The 15,070-nt window shown below is 40.9% G+C and overlaps 1 protein-coding gene across 4 annotated transcripts in view; it reads left to right on the top strand.

Moving 5' to 3' along the window:
• TAOK3 (TAO kinase 3) overlaps positions 1 to 15,070 on the top strand; it is a 74,888-nt gene that overhangs the window by 1,666 nt on the left and 58,152 nt on the right. The window lies entirely within an intron of this gene.

Here is a 15,070-nt window from a genome sequence, read left to right as displayed (position 1 = left end):
GGTAGGTAGCTATTTCTGAGTTCTCAGGGGCTAATTTAACAATATAGGGTATGTTTTAAATGTAAACTCCTGTCTGCAAACTCTCTTTTAACACTAAGCTTCATACAAATATCTGACAATTCTTTCATGCATCCACAGTGAGGCTGCAAACTGTTCCTATCTACATAAATGTCTCATTTATCAAATCCAGTTTTCTTATTTGCTCTCCAACTCATCATATAACTTCCTCTGGCATCTGATTTGAGGAAACCTTGAGCTGGGTTGTTTTCATCCACCCTTCTCTATATGAGGGCTTTCAGGTTGCAAACTAATTCTTGTTTGTGTGTGTGTATTACTTACAGTGATTCTCTGTAAGTACTTCCCTTTTACATTGTTTCATCATTATCAGTTAAAAAGGATCTTAGCAAGCCAAAGCTTTTAAAGATGAGGTATTTCTACTTTTGTGCATTCTAAATGTGGATCCTGCATCAGCAGGGTTTTACTGTTAGATTTCTTTTCCGTAATGTGTTGCTGGATTTCAGCAGAAATGAGTTCTGTTCCTTCTGAATAACCTGCTGTCTTATCTTAAAGGAAAAAGCCTGTTTGTATGGAGCTGGGCTGGAGTTTGCTGGAGTGCTGGGGAGCGGGGCGGGGGGAGCAGGGACAAGGCAGTGGTCAGTGAGTTTGGACCGGGAACGCAGACTCGTTGTTTCCTCCACTTAACGGGTTTTTGTTCCAGGTTGTTCTGCAGCCTCGTGAGATGCTGCAACATCCAGGTTATGAGAAATGCCAGGGGAGGAGGTGTTTGTAGAACACTTTAATATTTATTTGTTGCTTTTACACAAAAAAAAAAAGAAAAGGTGTCTAAGGTTAATGTTTTTAAATAGGAAACAGATCTTTTGTTTTAAGACACAACTCAGAGTCTTTTAACAGGACTCCTCTACAGTTCAGCATTTACAGCAAACTGAGTTTGAATAAAAGTGCAGCTTTGGCACCAAAGGTATTCAAGAAGTAGATTTCTATAAAATTCTGTTGCAGCACATGCTCAGCTTTATTAATAGACGCATCAGGGAAATTCACAAAGTGAACCCAAAAGAGTATTTTGTTTTGTGCTTATTATTTTCAAACTACTTCCTCATTTGAAGGCCATGGATTAAACCAGAAGGATCTGATTGCCTTTGGCTGTGTAATAAACGTGATGCAATTGCTTGGTGCCTGCTTGGTCATCAGTTCTTCCAGGGGCAGCTCAGTGAGTTTCCCTGACAGTCTTTTTATCACTCCCTGAAATCACTCTGGCAGCTTTTTTTTTAATTTTCTGAGTGAAGTGTGTTTTAGAAGATATTGATCTGGTAAATTTAAGGTTCCCTTTGGGTAAAAAGAAGGAAATCTCTCCTCTGATTTTTATGTGGGTAGCACAGGTTGTGACTTTGCATTGTGATCGTGTAGTGGGCATCACTTAAAAGTCTTCACTGGCATTGCATGCCAGGAACTTTCATCTGTGAGAGCCTCAGCTCCTCCTGAACGCGGAGGAAAGTTGAAATAGAAATCAAGGTAAATTAATTGGGTGTGGTCATCCCTTTCTTGAGTTACTGAAGGATGTTGAATATCCGAGTTATTAATGGTAATGTGGCAGCTTCTCAATTTTTATAAAGCCCCACTTCCAGCATTAAAGAGCAGTGTTCCTAACATGACACGTTGTCTTTATTCTGTAGAAGTAAACCATGGGAATCCACTTTTAACTTCCTGTTAAAATAAAAAAATATGTATTTTTAAAAATCAGTAGGTTTTGCTCTAAGATTCAAGAAACCTGGAGTACTGCTAGTGTTCATTTTTAAATTATTTTAAAATTTATTTAAATTATTTAAATACTGAAATTAGATTGACTAATAAGTTTGTTCTTGTTCAGGATGGCAAAGAACACGTATTTGAGTAGGTTGGAAGATTTCTTGTTTAAATGGTCATGTTTGTGTTGTTTTACTGGACTTTCTCTTTGTGTCAGAAATCGTTAGTTTAATTTGTAAGGGCAGGGAAATCTCAAATTTAATATAGGGAGCTTACAAAACAAGTTTGTCTGAGTTGCTAATGAACTAGGCACTTATGGCCTTGGACAGGTAATAGCTTGATGTTGATGTAATTGCTATTTTTTTTCCCCACCCAGAATATTAGGTCAAACTGGACTCCGGTTTGCTTAGAATTTAATGAAACCAATCATTCCATGGGAGCGTGTGGTTGCTTGTGGTCCGTCCTTGGCTACTAAAGGCATTCAAATAGGGGCATTCTCACAGTTTGGCCTCCATTTGCTCCTCCTCCTTCTGTCACTGTTAATTGTGATGCTGGGTTACCTGAGAGCCCAAGAAATTCCTCAAAAGGAGGGCAAATGGCGACCTTGGTGTTCCATGACTTTGATTTGGGATAAGCAGGTTTTGTGCTGCAGTTGATGCTGTCTTTGGGAAGAGAGAGAAAAAGCCGTTTGTACTTCCCTAAGAAATTGTCACTGTCAGAGTGGAGGTGTTAACCCCAAATCCTGGATAAACCATACACTTCCAGCTGCATTCCACTGGAGTCTAAAACACACACATGGGTTTGGTTTGGGTTTGTTACTTTTCTACAACCTACTCCCCAGGATCACTGTGGTGTAGAACCTGGCACTGGGAGGAATGAATCTGGTATGCAGTATATGTATTTCCACGCGTATTAAGCAGTTTAGGATGAAAGGTGTTGGGACTACCTGATACCATCAACATTTTGTGAGCAGGATGTCATGATTAGATTGGAACTGCTGAATGTGTGCCAAACGTTGTGGTGAGTCTGTTTTTGGAGAGATGCAAACTCTGCTCACTTCCTGCATTAAACCTCATTTTCCCCATATTTTTATATGTGAGCTGTGATTCTGTTGCACAGAACCTGGCATAACATTGAGCAGATTTATTTAGGGTTGCCCTTGAACGTTGTGAGCATTTAAGCCAGATTTACAGGAACACAGTCAGTGATGATTCACGTTGAGATGATGTTTTTCTCCCTTGTAATGGAACATATGGGACTACGTAGCATATGGTACCACTGAAAATTGTTAAACGTGGAGCACTGATTTATTACACAGCAAAAAGGGTTGGGGTTTTCAGCCTAACACTGAGCAGAAAGCTTGTAAGCAGCCCTGGCTGTTGACTTGTATTGGGTGCACTACTGTGTTGTGTGGTAATTTCAAAGGATTCCTTTAAATGGAGACTGAAGGCTTCCAAAAGTTGCGTGTGTGTCCTTTTACTATGGTTCAGTCTTGCTCTGTGGGATGACAGCTTAAAAAACCTGAAAAAAAGAGAAATCCTTTCTCTCAGATGGGAAGCAGAGGTATTAAAATGTGTAAATAGTTTTCTTCCACTCTTACTACCCAAAACACCTTCTTTCTGTGTTTTGTTTGGGGTTTTTTTTTTGTCTTTGTGACTTCTGGAGGGTTGTTTTTTTTTTAAACTGAGGCAGGGAGAGGAAACAAACACACACCTTAGTCCTTCCAGTACACAAGGGAAAGTGGACTAAAGTGCAGCTACAGAGAACATAAATTCCAGTCACCTATTTCCTCGTGCTCTCCTGTGTTTCTTAACTATTCATCTTTTGGATTATTGTAATCTCTCCAGAGCAGGCATCGCTTCTGGTCTGGCTCTGCAGGGTCTTGCTGCAGGGTAACTGAAGCTCCCAGGTGCTGTGGTCATACAGGTAATTAATAGTTGGTCATAAAAATACATTGATTAAGCTTTTTCAGAAATTATTTAGGCAAGAAACTTCATTTAAACCTCAGAATGATGTTTGTGTTTGTTTCGTCTTTTTCTAATGACTCAATTTATTTGTACATCTTAAAGTACTGATTAAAACAGACTTTATGATAAATTTGCTTTTGTTAGGCCTAAAATACATGATTAAGAAAGAATATATATTGTAAATTTTCAGGATAAAAATCAGGTCTTTTTTCCTCCCTACTTGGTTAGGGACAATCTACCTCTCAGTTCAGGGTTTCTTGTGTGTTTCTGCTTACTCTGCCTGGTTCAGGTAAAGTTTGAGTATGCTGTGTCCTTTAGAATGGCAACAGATATTTGACATCATTAAAAACTGCTGTTATTTAATAAAAGGAAGTAGTATCTACCCTTGAGGGAATTAACTAATGACCTCTTGTTACCATCGCCTTCAGGATCTTAGATCCTCCCTTTGCTTGCCTCATTCTTAGTCATAGATTGGAAGAGGAAAACAGGCTTTTTTCCCTCCCTCCCTCCCAACTCTTGAGCAGTTTCTCAACTGGAGATGAACTGATGGTTGAGCTAAACCCTGTGAGGAGACTGAAGTGGGGAACACACTCCCTTTCCCCTTGTGGAACATACTTCTGGTGTTAAAACTTACACACAACATCTCAATTAAATCTAATTCTCAGCCTTAGCCTGCACATAAAATATTTTTTGAAAAGCATTAGCCCAAATGAATTTTAATTTATAGCATTTCTAATCTCAACACTGGCAGTGGTGTCAGTTTTAGCTCTTTAAAAGAGGGGAAAAACATTTCTTATCTGGAAAGTATGTGAGTGGCAGAGCAGATAAGATAATTGAGCCCTAAATGTGAGCTGGGATGGAAACAGGCTCTGTTGAGAGTCAGGTCTCATCTGCTGTGCCACAGTCCAGCGGTGCTTTAATGCATAATAATCCAGGGAGTTTGGTCTTCCTGGGCAGGACACAGGGAGTTTTCTCTCTGCTGTTTTTTCATTAAGAGACACGAGCCTTTAGTTCCAGTGTGAGACGCTCACATTCTCAGTGTCAGGAGTTTTCTGTCATTTGGGAAGCAAACAGCCAAAAATAGGATTTTATGGCTCTCCTGCCTGTAAAACAGTTAGCTGCTAAAGTGAGGAATAGAAATAAAAAAACCTTCCAACTTATTCCACTCAGGCAGCTTTCTCTCAACATTTCTTGTGTGCTTTTTATCTGTGGTGTCTTTTCTCTGTGGAGAATCCCCACAGAAAGTAACAAGTTTTCTGCTTTCAGTTCTTCCCTTGGACTGAAAGATCTTGTTGTGGTTTAGAGGTTGTGTGTTCAGGACTTGGGCATGGTCCACATGGGTGGGAGAGAGCAGCACAGGTGTCTAAAACCAGAATAAATGAGTAACTACTGGAATTAGTTTTTTGCTGCACAAAGTCTTATTTTTCCTTTGTTTGCTTTAATACTGGTTTTGCAGTTTTCCACTTGGTTCCATAGGGTTGCCTTACTAGAAAGTACCTAACTTCAAATTAAGTTAGACTCTTACAGAATAAGACATGAAGGGTTTTGTTGCAAAATCAGTATTGGGCTTAGTATGTTGCTGCAGGAAATGTAGACCAGGAGTTAGACCTGCTGCAGGTACTGAAGCTGTAGTGCAGAAAAAGATCTGCTTCTTTGTAGTGCCATATGGAAATGCCATAAATCAAAATTTATCTCACTTAGGCATTCGAGACCTGCAGAAATTACAGGTAAATATGTGATAATACAGTCTGAGCAGTTTGAATGATTGACTTGGAAAAGTGCTCCAGATTTTGGGTGTGTTGGGCACCTTTTCTACATTGCAGGTTTCCAGTTCTTATGTTACAGGGAGATTTCTGCCAGTCTGACTTAAAGTAGCAGAAAGTTGCTGACTCAGGCTTATTGTTAATTTGCCTTTTCCTGCCTACCTGAGTATTTTAGAGCAACACTCTTTATATTTTTAGAGCAGTCTTACATTTTTTGGATAGGCTGAGTCCAAGCTGGAGGTGGTCAGGTGAGATCATGGTCTGATCTGTTGGACAGTTTGTGATGGATCCAGGCTCTGGAGACATCCAGGGAGGCAGAGGGACAGAATCCCTGTTCCAGTGCTGTGCAAGCTGGTGCTTGGAGCCCCAGGCTACCAGTGCAGCTCTGCTGGTGTTTAAGGTCAACTCCTTGGCAAATATTTAAGCAAGGCTTATATTCAAATGCTATTTATAAGACCAGACTAATTTCTTTCCTCATAATGATGGCCTTTTGGCTGATGACAGGGACTGGAATCTGGAAGATCTGGATTCTGTATGCCACTAGTCAGCTGTGTATCCACAGGGAAGTTGTTTGCCAGCTTTCTGCCTCACTTTTTATCTGTACTTAAATGAGAAAAAAAAGAAAAAAAAAAAAAGGCTGACTAATACCTGCCTCACAAGGCTGTGAGAGCACAGTTAGTAGCCTCATGCTGTAAGATCTTTGGAAAACACTGTAGGAATGTTCAAGGGGCTTATTATGGTTAAAGTCCTGCAATGGGAGAACTGGTTAAGCCTGGGTCCATTCATTAAGGAGCCTTAATAGCTGAAGCTCTGATAGTGGTTGTTCCCTGGCTTCACCTGCAATTACCCTGGGTAGATCCAGGCTGCTGCAATTCCGGAGTTTCGGAGTGGTCTGGAGCAGAACTGGAGCATGTGCAGGGATGTTTGAGCCTGCCTTGAGCGCTTCATTGCGATTTCACGGCTGGGTTTGCATGCAGGTCATGCCGTATCCTCAGTGAATTTTGGCAGTTCAGCATCTTGATGATGACTTATTCTGCCACTAGTGAGCCCTTAGCACCTTCATGCCAAAAGAAATGCTATATAATCAGCTGGATTTTTCTTGTGTGTCTGCCTAACTCAGAATTTGCCCTGCTTTTGCTTTGTAAAATGAACAACAGCAAAAAAATCTTTAAAAAATGTATTAGGCAACAGAAATTTTAGTATTAAAAGGTGTAAACCATTGAAAACCTCTTTGATTTGGTGATCTTCAAGCTCAGGTCTTTTGATAATCTGTGAAACTTTTGTTTGTGAATGCTCATGTTGTGGTTTTTAAAATTAATTTGATAGTATTTTTAGAAAGTGTATATTGGAATTTTATCCCTTTTGGCCACCATTATAATAATGTAGCTATGCAAGAAAAGGAGAAATCTCCATTTTTGGGAGGGCTGGATACCAGTGTTTATTTCCCAAACCAAGTAACCTTGTTAGTCACTAGCAATAGTACCTTATTAAACTTTAATAACTTTCTTTAAATTCAGTCACTTGAAAGTCAAGATGCAGCCTTGACAGCTGGAGGTCCAAATCCAGACAGTTTTATTTATCTTCGCAGTTTCATCTCTTCATTATTATATACATAAGTTGTTTTCTGTGTCTTGGCAGATTTGAAATGTATTGACTGAAAGAAAAATAGAAACTTGGATTCCTATTGAAACACAGGGCTGAAGGAGGTAGGGATCAGGGGTTGGGTGCAGGAAATGGATTGGTTGAGAACTTAAAATCATGAGTCTGTAAATTAATATTAATTTTGAACTGATTTTAGTGCTGAATCAAAACCAGCTGTTATTCCACCTCAACTTTCTCCCACTGAGCTGGGTTGGCACAAACCTTTGTGCTACCAGAGGGTGGTTCAGATTAGGAAACTGGTCCAGCTGTGAAATAACTGGGGTAGCAAAGCCAGGAGTTGGGAGATAGGAACAGACAGAAGGGAGGGTGAGGATGGTGCTGGATGGTACAAATGTCCCCTGCTAAATTACACTGTGAGTATCTTTCTAAAAATATATATAAACCAAACAAAAACCCTCCTCTGCCACTGTTAGATTTCGGTTAATGAGTAAATTAATGAGTTTCACTTTCTGTTTCTTGGGCCCGGGTTGGGTCCAGCAGCATTTGGGTTGTCCTGGGGAAGACTTGAATCATTGGTAACACTCCTTCCTTTCGCTGGGGTTGTTGTTGCTGTTTGGGGGTTTTTTTTGAAGTGCTTTTTTTAGGAATCACAATTTTGATGCTTTATATTACTTGCACCTGCTTTTTATCTTTTTTTTTAAGGTTTTGTGTTCAGATTTAACTGAGGAAAGGCTTTTCTGAGAGGCTGACACATTTTGCTATATGTTCATTGTTCAGTGTTTTATAACCTATGTGCAGAAATATCCCTGCCTTAAAAAGTGGGGGAGGAGCCCAAGCAGAATGTTTGTCTCAAGGCACTGACAATATTGACTAAATGATGATACTATATTCATCAAACATAAAGCTGTATTTCATATCTCAGGTATACAGTGGCTTTTTAAAATGTTAGGCCATGGCCCCATATGGCAGGAATCACATGAAGGTGAAAAGTTACTTCATAATATTAAATCCTACTTGTTGTTTAAGTGTGAGAATTACTTGCAGTATGTAACCAAGATCCTAAAGTTAGAAAAGGGAGCACCAATTTATATTAGTTGTCTACAAATAGACTGTTTCATTAATACAAATGAGGAAAGTTTGTTTTTTCTTCAGGAAGATCATTGTTTTGGGTAAACAGTGCAGCACAAGCCTTTCTGAGCACTGCTAAGGCTACCTGGCTTGCAAAACCATCCAGGGAATTTGTGGTGGGTGTTTAAAGAATAAAACATCTCAGTTTAAAGAGCATTTGACTCCTGATGGCAGGGCCTCCCCATCGAGAGAGCGTTTGCAGCTGCTTTCAGTGAAGTTGTGGGTAAGAGCCTCGAGGGTGTGGAGAGAGGAAGTCAGAAAACTTTCATATTTATGATCTCTGTCTGAACAAAGGGGATGCTTAATTGGTGTCATCATTCATCAATGAGGAACTCTTGCAAAGCAGAGCTGAAAGGCTGAGGGTCAGGATGAAACCCCATCTGTATCCCGTGCCTCTGTATTCCAGCAGCTTGGAAGTTGTGTTGGAGGTGGTGGGGTTGTGGAGGTGAACAGTTACCACTCACCCTGGCAGGAGGAACTTCCGAGTGCTGATGTCGCAGAACCACAAGGGTTTGCTACTACTATTTGTAGAAGGGGGATGTGGGGCAGAATCTGCCTCCCCCAGCTGAGCACAGAGTGAAGAAACCTCGCAAAGCTCATTGTCTTAAAGAATGAAAGGATGGCTGTGCTGGGGTCTGTGCTGCTTGGGGAGCTGGGGGAGTTGTGGTGCTTGAGTTGGCCTTTAAAAAACGGGGTGTTTAACCACCAAAGAGCAAAAGCTGGTGGTAAGAGGTGGCTAGGGAGCTCTGTATCTGTGCAATGGGAAAGGTTTTGGTTCCTGTTTGGGGATGTCCGCACCCTGCTCAGGCTGCTGTGCCCAGCAGGTAGTGTTACCTCTGGAGCAGGATGATACCAGCTCCATGACCTGGAGCCTTCTCCTGGGCTATGTGGGGTTTTTTTGGTCTTCTTGGTGTCAGGGCACCAGTAGACCAAAAACTGTTATCTTGAAAATTTTGATTCCATAAACTACCACGTGGTGTATTCTGTCTTCTCAGGGGAAAATCTGTATGCAGTGTACCAGGGTTTTCTTGTTCAGGAATTTGTGTGCTGCCTTTTTTTTAGGTCAGGTTAGGGGAGAGCACTTCGGCTTTTTATTGGGAGCTTGCAAAGATTTTGGAGGATCTTTGCTGCTTTTGTAGGTTACTCTGATGTCTTGGACCACCTTTGAGTGGGACATTCTGCACAACTGAGTTTTAGTTTTACATTATCCTACTTTTCCTTTTTTTTCTCTCCTCCCCCCACTATTGCTATCACCCTTTATGTTTTATGTACTAAAAGTAAAGATCAAATACACCTTAAGATGTCCTCCTGAAGAGGTTGTGTGTTCAGGGGTTTGATCCCTGTACTGACATAGTACTGAGATAAATGAATGTGTTGATGTTCTACAGTGAGATTGGGGGAAAAAAAAAAAGAGTTAATGAGACATCTGGGTGGAGGGAGCAAACCTCAGAAATGAAAATTGCTTTTCTGTTTTATGACAAGTCAAAATATTTTGGAATTAAAAGCAAAACTGAAGCTGAGTAAATTGATTTTTTTTTTTTTTTTTTTTTTTTTTTTTTTTTTTTTTTGAACCACTTGTACTTGGAGCTTATTTTATGTAATTACTGGGGCGTGACTTTAAGTTCTGGGCAGGACTTCGTGGCTTGTTAGCATCGGGTCGAGTCTCTGATGTTGCAATGAAAAAGGAAGTGAGCATGTGTCTCCTTGGGGAGGGGGACTGGAAAGCACTTCTGCCTGCCTGCATAAGGTGGGAATAGCAGCTGGCTGGGTATTTTTAGCTTCAGAATACCTCACTGTGAACGTGAATTTTGGTTTTTTCTTGTTAATCAGAGTATTTGGTAAATTAAGCTCTCAGTTACTGTTTTAAAGAGGTTTTTTTCATTCCAAGATGCACTAAACAGATGAATTCTTCATCCCAATTTTATTCATTAAAGATTTTAATTTTTTTTTTAAACCTCCGAAGCTGCAGGACTGGGTGTGTTGCATTTCACGAGTGTCTCTATCTGCTGTTGGTTTTTGCAGTTGTCCATCCATAGGTAGGGATAGTGGCATACTAGGGATTGCAGGGAGAGGTGAGGCTTTATAGATCATCCTGTTTCTCCAGATAATTAAAAAAAAAAAAAGGGAAAAATAGTGGATCTGATTTTGTTCCCTCCTTGTAAAAACATGCAGCAATAAGGACTTTTTCATGGGTTGGAGGGAGAGGCAGAATACAGCCTCAGTTTCCATCAGTGTTTTCCAGTCATTTGCTGTAACAGTGATTCAGTTTTGTTCAGGTGTTCATCCTGGCCTGAGGTGAGACATATAGAATGTTTCTATTTTAAGCTCTTCAGCATAATGGATGAATAAACTCACCCTTCCTATGCTGGTTTTTGCCACAGTGGGTGAGCTTCCCTTCCTGAGTTCTTTGTTTTGCTGCACTGGCCTAAAATACTCGCCCTCTGAAAGCTCTTGGTGTGCTGTCCACACCAGTGGAAGAAAATGTTCTGACCATTTTGCTTCAGGGTTGCTGATCTTAAACTGCACTGTTAAAAATACCAAGTTTTCTGAAGGCACACAGTGATGTTTTCCTGGCTCCCTGCCTCTTTCCCCCAAATTGATGTGATCAAATGCCACCAAAACTCAGCAATCCCTAGGTCAAGTGCATAGCCATGTGCATTTGCTGCAGCATTAATAGTGGTTATTCCAGCTTTCTTAAAGAAAATAAGGATGTTTTAATAAATGGAAGTCTTCTGCTTGTCACAGTAAGTACCACACAAACAGGTTATGTTCCAGGGCATAGAGTTTTGAAATTATTTTCGTACTGCTTTAAACTGTCTCATGCTGACTCAGTTTGGCTGTAAAAGGCTGAAGTCTTGTGATCTAGAGCAGGGTTTTTTCCTGCTGGGAGAGCAGGTGTATCCTGGAGATCAGTTTTTCTCTATGACCAAAACATTTTTTATGTTGATCTTGAAGGATCTGCTTATCCCAAATACCATTTCACTTGCTGAGCTTTGGGATCAGTCTGTCTTCGCCAGTGTTGGTGGTGGCCCTTTAACATTTTTTGTTTAAGAAGCTGAACGGAAGTCTAGAGTGTCTGATCTGAAATCAGACAGACCTGAGGGGGAATGCTTTCAGTTATGGGTTCAATAAACCCACTCTGGAAGGAAGGACAGGGCAAAGGGCCATTTCCAGGCTGCTTGTGGCAGTACCTGTAACTGTCTGAATTCTGTGTAGCTTTTCCAGGAACTTTCTACAGTAATCTGGGTATATTCCACTGTTTTCAGAATCGGCTTTAAAATTTTATCCTCCCTCCTTAATTAGATGCCGAATGATGCATTTACTGAATTGAATCAAGAAACCTCTGATGGTTCAAATGGAAATCTTGAGCCCATGTGTAAGGCTGCCAAATTTATTTGCTGAGGTTTGGAACTCAGAGCAGTGAGTTGGGACTGACTTGTTGGGACTGACTTAAACCCAGATCCCAAACCCTACCAGAAAACAAATTTTGCTGTGAAATTTGTTTGAAAAGTTTCGAGCATTAGAACATTTGCTGGCCTGTATTTAATTTTAATGATGATATATTTTAATTGGCTGTCAAAAACGTGCTTCAAATAAATGCAATGCACTTCTCTTTATGTGCTGGTCACCTTGTTCCTTGTCCTTAAAGTGCTTGGGCTCTGTGTGTCCCTGTTTGGGAAGATAGTGCAGCCTTTTGAAGGATGCGTTTTCTGTGCAGCCTTTAAAATCTCTCAGGTTTGTTGGGTGTTACCCTTTGAGATTTACAGGGCAGTTCGTGTTTGTTTTGACTGTTACTTTATCTCACTTTGTCAGTAAGTCCAGTCTCTTCTGGCCATGAGTGATAGGAGGGGAGGATTAGGAAGTTCTGGGAGGCTGTGTTTGGAATGCTGCACTTCAGGGTGCACACTTGGATTCTTTTCCTTAGCCTTTGTGGTGATTATATGATCGAAAGAGCTGTAAAGGTACTGTGATGATAGAAATGAATTAAATGGTTAAATGTCTTAATCATTCATATGTGAAATGACCTTTCTGCTTGTACTTCCCTTGGTGTTCTTGTGTATTGGCACATCTTTGGTGACAAAACACTCCTTGTCCTTCCCTTACACAGCAAAGGGGCTTCCTCAGCTCATTTATTAATTTTTAACCTTGATACTGACATTTCACTTCCAGGTTTGGAAGCTGTTTCACCTTGCCGACACAGAAGTCAGTGGTCATATTTACGGTGTAGTGGTTGGTTAATAAATGTCCCCATGGCAGGCTGGGGGATGTTTGCCTGTGTGTTATTCTGCGCACACTGTGGGAATTGTTATGTCTTCCTGAGTAACACTCACGCAGCAGTAATGGACGTGAAATGGGTTTTAAAACACTGTATAAAAATGGCAGTGTTCACATTCAGCTCTTTACCAGAGCTATGAATGATGCAGTGCTGAGAGCTGGTGAAGGGTTCACGCAGATGTATTTCTGGGTGCGTTGCTTTTTTTTTAAGAGGCATTTTTAAGCTATATGTGTTCTGTGTGTGTATAGTGGGGTAGCTGAATCATTCTGTGTGGAAAAGAGCATTTTAAATCTACTTACGTATCCAGTGCCAGCACAGGTAAAATCTTTGGGTCCTCCTTTTTTCCAGGCTAGGTGAGTGTCGAGGTGCAGTGTAAGATTCCTGAGTGTAATTCAGGCTGTGCAATGCTGTGCTGAGAACTGAGCTCCTTCTGCATCCCATCAGGGCCCCTCAGGGGTGCTGTGCTTCCTGGGCACTGGCAGCTGAAACTCAAATTGGGGCAGCCAGCTCACTGCACGGATTCTGCAGATGTTCCTGAGGTGGAGCTTCTAGCTACAACTGACCTCGTGTGCCCAGCAGCCCTTATTGCTTGGAGACACTGCTGGATTTTAAACCTTGGTTTGGAAAATCAGTTCCTGCAGTTCTTGGGAGCAGCAGTGCTGTGCTTGTCTCCATCAAACAGTTAAGCTACTTAGAAGCCACAGTTTTAATCTTTATGGAGAAGGAAAGGGGAGTGTTGCAAGCACACCTTATATAATGCATGTAATTACTGACATTACCCACACTTCTTGTGCTAATACCAACTCCTGGGCATGCAGCTGGCACTTCCCCAGAAAGGTGTCATGTGACAAATGTGTTATGGCCATTTTGCTGAGCAGGTTTCCTGTAACAGCTGCCCATGAGCTGCTCTTCAGATTCCCAGAGATCTCTGACAAACCTGTTTTGGTTTGTGTTTCAGTAGTGCTTCCCATAGTGTAACTTAAAATGCTTAAGGGGAGATGGAGGCCATTGTATGCACAGGCCTGTCTATGCACTTCCCTGTTGCTCAGGGAATTTGGATTTGTGTTTTTGGGAAAGCAGGAGGGACCTGGGGATTGAGTAGACTTGTGAACATAGAAGTTTTGGTTATAATATTCAGATTTTGTGTCTTCATCTCTTTTTTGTAGTACTGATTGCAGCTAGAAACAAGACTCTATATTAATATGATTGTGTTGACATCTGTGGACTCTGCTTTGGTATTTAATGAATGCTGCTGTGCAATTGATGGCCATATGATGGCTGAAAAGATAAGAAATTCTGATAAAATTGATACTCTCCTTCAGAACTAAAACCAGCTATGGATTCCTGCTGCCTGGTCTGTGCCTTACTTTGTTGCTGCCAACTGTAGCGATCTGATACTTCAGAACAAACCCTTAACTTAGTGTAAATATTTGTAAAGAATCCCAGCTTTACTTTACATCAGGTATTTTCTGAAAAGCCCCTGTCCAGAAATCTTCTGAAGAAAATTCAGTGTCTGGGGAAAAAAAAAAAAAAACAATTTAGGTGATGTCTGATGCTGGCAAGGGGGTTCTGTGAGTGCTGGGGAAAACTCTGTGTATTAGTAGTTCTCTTTGTCCTTGTTGACATGCTACTGCTAATTTATTATAATAACATGGCAGACTATTCAAATGGGGTGCCACATTTAGCTAAACTAGGTGGAAATATATATTTAAGTTCATCCTTGAAGAACTTCATTGTCAGTGTAAATATTGCAGATAAATTGGTGGCATCACACTTTACAGAAAGTTTTGTCTTAAGAGAGCTAAAGAGCGGTCTGGGGTTACACAGGCAGCCTGTATGAGTCTGGGGACTCATTCTCAGTAAAACCAAACTCTCCTCTGGATTTATTCCTTTATTGGGATAGCAAATGGGTTTTTGTCCTCAAACCCAGGGCTTGTAACCCTCTTTTCAGTCGCTTCCTTGGTGAAAATTAGTGAATCTTGTTCTGTGTCCATGGTCTTGCGTAAGCAGCTGTCCTTCCAGTTGCTGGCTTGTGGTGGATTTGTTTTAGGCTCTCTCCACTGATGAATGAGGATGTGACTTTCAGGTGGAATTTCTCTTTTGTCCTACTGGATTTTTATCAAGAGTCCTGGTAATTCAAGAAGGCCATGGTGTACTCTCTGAAGGTGAGACTGCTGCTGTTTGGTAATTCTAGGAGCTCCAGGCCTTATCTGGAAGGGTTATTAGTTGGCTACTTGCACACAAATGTCTGAGCTCTCGTCAGATTAGAAGTCGAATCCAAAAATGTATCTTTAGCTTGCAATATAACCAGTGATCCAAAACTGCATGAATCTTCATCGCAGTCCTTCATCCACTCACCTTCTTTGCAGCTGTTTTGATCATGGTCTAAAAATACTGAAATCGGTCAACACTATATAAAATAACTTCCTAAATTTGGTTTGGACCTTGAATTTGTGCCTAGCAAAAGACTCAGTACCTGCTAAAGTAAGAACTAGCTGTGTGCTGTCAGTGAGGCTGTGTTCCTTCCTTAGAGGCTATCTGGTAACATGACCTGACTCTTAAAATCCAAATTA

This window comes from Corvus moneduloides, chromosome 18 (assembly GCF_009650955.1).
Source record: "Corvus moneduloides isolate bCorMon1 chromosome 18, bCorMon1.pri, whole genome shotgun sequence".
In the NCBI taxonomy this organism is placed as follows: Eukaryota; Metazoa; Chordata; class Aves; order Passeriformes; family Corvidae; genus Corvus; species Corvus moneduloides.
This window is presented reverse-complemented; position numbering and strand designations above follow the sequence as displayed.